Here is a 5,789-nt window from a genome sequence, read left to right as displayed (position 1 = left end):
GCGCTTGTGGCTCACCATGGGCATTTCAAGGACATAAGTGCAGGCTGGTCAGGAAAGGTGCATGACACACGCATGTTTCAGAACACTGGCCTGTTCAGGAAGCTGCATGCAGGGACTTTCTTCCCGGACCAGAAGATCACCAGAGGGGAAGTCGAAATGCCTATTGTGATCCTGGGAGACCCTGCCTACCCCTTAATGCCATGTTTTATGAAGCCATACACAGGGCAACTTGACAGCAGCAAAGAGCAGTTCAACAGGCTGAGCAAGTGCAGAATGACTGTTGAGTGTACTTTTAGCCATTTATAGGCCCACTGGTGCTGCCTATATGGGAGGCTGGACCTGGCCGATGACAATACTCCTATGCTTATAGCCACATGCTGTATGCTCCATAATAATTGCGAAGGGAAGGGTGAAAGCTTCACTCAGGGCTGGACCACTGAGGCTCAGCACCTGGAGGCTGAATTTGAACAGCCAGAGACCAGGGCTATTAGAGGGGTGTAGCGCAGGGCCAGAAGGATCAGGGATTCCTTGAGGCAGCAATTTGAAGCTGAAAGCCACTAATATTTGTTGCTGTGCTTGGGAGTGCAGTGCCTGAAATGCTAGGAGGTGATTGTGATTGGTGCAGATGATGCACTGTGAAGATTTAAGAAAATTGCCTGTTGCTTTGTAGGGCTCTGTTTCCTTTCAATTAATGGAATAAAGATTGCTTTTAAACCAAAACAGTTCTTTCATTAAAAAACAACAACTGGAGGAGAGAGACAAACAAAAAACACATCAGCACTGTGGGAATGGGGAAAGGGAGGGTCCTAGGAGAAGGTGGGACCTCTGGACGGTTAAAGATTTGTGTATGCTCAGGTATCATATGCAACCTTGTCCTTTGGAGTACAGTGCAGCGGGTACTGTACTTCAGCAGGGCTAAACTGCAGAGAGAGGGATGTTGAGTGCAGTGGGTACTGGGAGTCTGCAGGGCTGGACTGTGATGGTGTGACAGATTTATGTTATCAATCTGCCTGAGGCATCAGGTGATCAGGCTGAGGCCGCAGGATTGTTAGGGGAGGAGATGACGGAACACACCAAGTGACTGAGTTTTAAAGCTTTATTAATAAAATAACAAAATAACAGAAGTGAGGGGGCTCCCAACGTCACTCAAAGGAAGGAAGAAAGTGTTAGTGCCCCAAGCCCTAACCCACTTTCATACTCACACACGCACTACCCGGGGCTGGCCAAACCTGGGTGTAACGTACGAAGAAGGGGGAAAAGGTGGACAGGAGTTCTGTCCTGTGCACAGGTCATCCGGGGGCCACTGTTAATCTCCGATTTGCTTTAGCTCTCAGGAGGGTTTTAAGTCCTGGGGTCTTTTGGGGGCATTTCGTTCAGGGACTTCTGTCCCCCATGCTCTTTGTACCAGTCCAAACTGGCTTTCTGCTTTCCCAAAACACACCGGCTTCAGGGACGTGAGACTCTGGTTTTTCCCCTCGCTGGCCTTCACCTTCTTGCCAGTTTTGCAATCCCCTGCCCAGCTGATCCCCCTTTTCCCACGGTTGGCTGGGGTTGGGTAAGATGCAGATGTGGCTGCAGATTTTTTTTTTGGCTATATAGAGTCTGTTCAACTGCCGTAACCTTGGATTAGAGCCCGCGTCCTATCTTTGGGCTGAACTGAAAGCTAAGGCTTTGAGATAACCCTTTCTCTTCTCCCTTCCTCCCCCTTCAGCCTCTCGTGACCGGCAAAGGAATCTTCCACTCTACACTCACACCTTTAACCCTTCCCAAAATGCCTTGCGATGCTTGCAACAGCATTAGCAACATACAATGCTGATCTGCCTCCCCAGGGGACCCCCGGAGGAAGGGGGCCATTGGGTTGTGACAACGGGGCAGGAGTGGAATGCAGCAGGCACAGACTGGAGCCAGGAGGTTGATAAGAGTGTGTTTGGTAGTGTCTGGGGGACACATGGAAAAGAGTTTTGCAACAGTGGCTGCAGGGGAGGGCAGGCGCGGAGCTGCTTGATTTGCAGTGCTAGTAGCGCCTAGAGCATGTCTGCTTGGTGCTCCATAACGTTTAAGAGCCACTCAGTGGCTTCGTTCTGGTGTGCCGCGTTCTCCTTTCAACCCTCTTCTCATTGTTGTCTCCCCCCCCCCCCAACCCCATAGGCATCGACTTTACCCAGCACCAGTGCGTGCTTGCGCCCCCTCCGTCCCTGCCCCCATTCCAACTGCTTCCTCAAATCCTTGGCCCCACCTCCTCCCCTGGGCGCACCACAATTCCCCTCCACTCCCAGGCTTGCCGCTCGAATCAGCTGTTTGGTATAGCAAGCTTGGGAGGGAGGGAGGAGAAGCAGAGCAGTGGCACGCTCAGGGGAGGAGGCGGAGCGGAGGCGAAATGGGGGGGTGTGGGGAGGGCCCCAGGAAGTAACCCGGGGGGGGGACTCCAGCCCCGGAGCACCCACAGAGTCGGTGCCTATGGTCCCGCCACTCCTTCAATTCTTGTTTTACGGCCACATGGGGCATCATGACATCACGCAGAAAGTTCTCTTTAGTTCTTCGTGGCCACTTTCTAATTCTGCGCAGCCGTTCAGCTGATGATAACAAAGAGGGAGGGTGGGCTCCCATGGTCATATCTGTGAAGCCAAAATACAACATTTTACAGAAGCAGTATTGTTTCCAACACACAGACCAACGATTCAGTGATTTAAAACATCTCCACTATTCACATACCTATCACTAACTGACCACAGGCAAGCATACATGAGCCACAAGACACCCCAAATGGAGAATAACCACAGGGGCAGGGGAAATCAGTGTTCCAGGATCGTACTGTACACTGGGCACATGGCTCTTGGGGAGAGACAGCACTGTAGTGGGAGACTTATAATCATTATTGTCTCCCACATTTTCCACAGGCTGTGTTAATTATGGAAGATATCTTGCTGCTGAGGGTGAGCAGGGAATCAAGGGAGGGTCTTCCTGCGGCTTCTGCCGTGGCCTTATGCAGCTCGCCTGTGTGCAGCAATGGTTCACCCCCACCCCCAGTGACGTCAGAGTGGTACAGGAAAGTTATCCTTAATGGGGCAAGAAACAAAGCAGCTCTGCCAAAGAACCTGCGGCAGCAGATTGCCCAGTATCTCCATGAGAGTTTTGTGGAAATCTCTGAGGCAGATTCCTGTGAAGTGAGGGGGTCAATCCGCTGTTCCGCTGCTTAGACTATGCATGTGGTGGTACGCGCATCAGATAGACACAAGCTTGCTTTCTGCAACCCTCCTGCCCCCAACAACTTGCTTCAGCGATTCCCAAAAGCCACTTACCAGGGGCCTCCTTTTCTGTTTGCGCGTCACCAAGCTCCAACAGCTGTAACTAGCTAATCTCCTCTGGGGTAGAGAAGAGCTCCAGGCTGCATACATTTCTGATCTCCAAGTCGTCCTCTGCCTTTGGATCCCCTTCTCCATCCTCGTCCAAGATTTCCTCCTCCTAGTTCGGTCCACTCTCGACTGGCACATGAGCCACAGAAGTATCCACAGTGGCCTTTGCAGTGGAGGTGGGGTCGCCACAAGTATCACGTCCAGCTCTTTGTAGAACCGGAAGCATGTGGGCGCAGCACCGGAGCAGCAGTTTGCCTCCTGCGCTTTGCAGTAGGTGTTCAATAGCTCCTTCACTTTGACCCTGCACTGCAGTGTGTCCTGGGCATCGCCCCTTTCTGTCATGAAACATGAAATCTGTTGGTATAATTCCTGCAGCTGGAGTGCAGCTGGGACTCGACAGCCTCCTCTCCCCAAATGCTGATGAGGTCCAGCAGCTCGGTATTGCTCCAAGTAGGGGATCGCCTGGTGCGTGGAGCAGGCATGGTTGCCTGGAAAGATATGCTGAGACCACTGCATGCATCACCAACCAAACAGGATGGGGACTTTCAAAATTCCCAAGGAATTTAAGGGGTGGGGATGACGGTTGGTTACCTGAGGGCAGGACAGTAGAGTTCAAACCGATGACCAGAGGGATGAGAACAGGCATTGTGGCACACTTCCTGGAGGCCAATTGCAGCACTGTAATCAACCAAGGTGTCTACACTGGCACTGTGGCACTGTAACCCCCGCGCAGAAAGCTCTATGCCTCTCATTGGGGTGTTTTTTTACAGCGCTGCAACTGCGCAGTTTCTGCACACTAGTGCCAAGTGGCTTGGCAGTGCGTACACCTCGGGAGTTACACTGCAGAGTGCTGCTTTACTGTACAGAAATTTGCCAGTGTAGACAAGGCCTAGAAGTAAGGGAAAGTGGCAGATGGGTTGGGATTGTCAAATCATATGAGAATAAGACCTGTATGGGTGCTGGTTAATGAAATAATTTGTGGAATTTAATGAAGGGTATTGTTGATCTGCTGGAGATTTGCTTAGCAGTTACGGTATACTTTTAATGCTGTATTCTGCTTTCACAAACATCCTGCTTAACTTCAGTCTTTGTGTTTATGAAACAACTTAATGAGAATGCTGTTGTTGGAATCACTCTTTTGAGTAATTTAACATCCATAAAGGATTGTATTTGCAATTAAGCGTTTCAAGGATAATTTCTTAAAATGAAAAGGCTGGCTTAAAATAGTATCTTCTCTTGCAAGAAGTTGTGTAAATTCTAAATGTAAAGTCTGGGACAGATGCCCATTATCCCCATCTGACTATGATCAAGTTCTGTATATATAAAAAGTTAGTAGTTGTAAAGAGTAAATATTTTTATAAAAATAGAGTGTATATCTGCTGTATGTCCCGCTATGAGGCTAATACACATGGTACATTTTTATGTTTATTTTAAAGGAATACATGGCTCTATTTTCCACTGCCCTTCAGATTGTGTACTTATTTACTAGTAACCACAATAGTCTCCCTGAGGGGAGGTGAACTGTTCCTGGAGGTACTGCAATACCAGGTCAATGCGTGGAGTGGATGGAGCAAGCTCCTATTCCATCTCCCTGTTCCAAAAATCCATTCAATATATAGTCCTGTGCAAAATAAGCTACCTTTCTGATTTGGTAGCACCTTGCACAGGTGTAAGTGATTATACAAGGTGTACAGCAGTGAAGAACTCAGGGCCATTATCTTGAAGGAAATTATTAAGTATATCTTAACTTCTGTAAATGGAAAGTGTTATTTGGATTTCTTTTTTAAGTCCAGCATTTCATGTTTAGTTTAAGAAATAATAGCTTCCATTTATGTGGCAAAGTAGTTAAAGCAAGAGCCCTCTGCTCCTTCCCTAATTACTGTAATAGCAATTAACTGACAAACACATGTTGGCTCATACTCCATTAAAAACATGAGGTAGAAAAGGTTTTCCAAGTGGGAAACAAATAAGTCATGGGAAGGATGACATTGCTGTTTAGTTTTCTTTTAAAAGAGTTTCCACTGATTCAAAATGCATAAATTTGTAGTGTACTTATTGTATTATTAAGTACCACTCAACCATTTTTAGAACATATAGTCAGGAAATCAGCCCTAACTAATTAGTCTTCTTTTTCACCCTTTGTTCAAGAAAACATTCTCTGTTTATAAGAACTTTGAAAATGATCGTCACCAAGATACTTCTTAAGAAGCAGTTTAAAGTTTGTGATAAAACTTAAAAACAAACCAGCAAGGAACCTTTGCAATGTTTCAGTCCCTGAAAATATCCTTGCAGTACCTTGGCTATATAAAAATACTACTTATGGCCATGGAGAATGCTATGAGAGGTGCTGACTATTATTTATATGCAAAAAGTATAGAATATTTACATAAACAATACCAGGTTAGTGTAAAACTGAATGTTAACGGAGTGCTGCAG

General features: G+C 47.4%; 1 pseudogene; it reads right to left on the bottom strand.

Moving 5' to 3' along the window:
- Positions 1–4,864: 4,864 nt before the first annotated feature.
- LOC128830705 (U2 spliceosomal RNA) lies at positions 4,865–4,992 on the bottom strand (annotated as a pseudogene).
- Positions 4,993–5,789: the final 797 nt, after the last annotated feature.

The sequence above is a fragment of the Malaclemys terrapin genome, chromosome 1 (assembly GCF_027887155.1).
Source record: "Malaclemys terrapin pileata isolate rMalTer1 chromosome 1, rMalTer1.hap1, whole genome shotgun sequence".
Classification (NCBI taxonomy): Eukaryota; Metazoa; Chordata; order Testudines; family Emydidae; genus Malaclemys; species Malaclemys terrapin.
The sequence above is the reverse complement of the archived record's forward strand: the minus strand, read 5'-3'. Positions and strand labels throughout refer to the sequence as shown.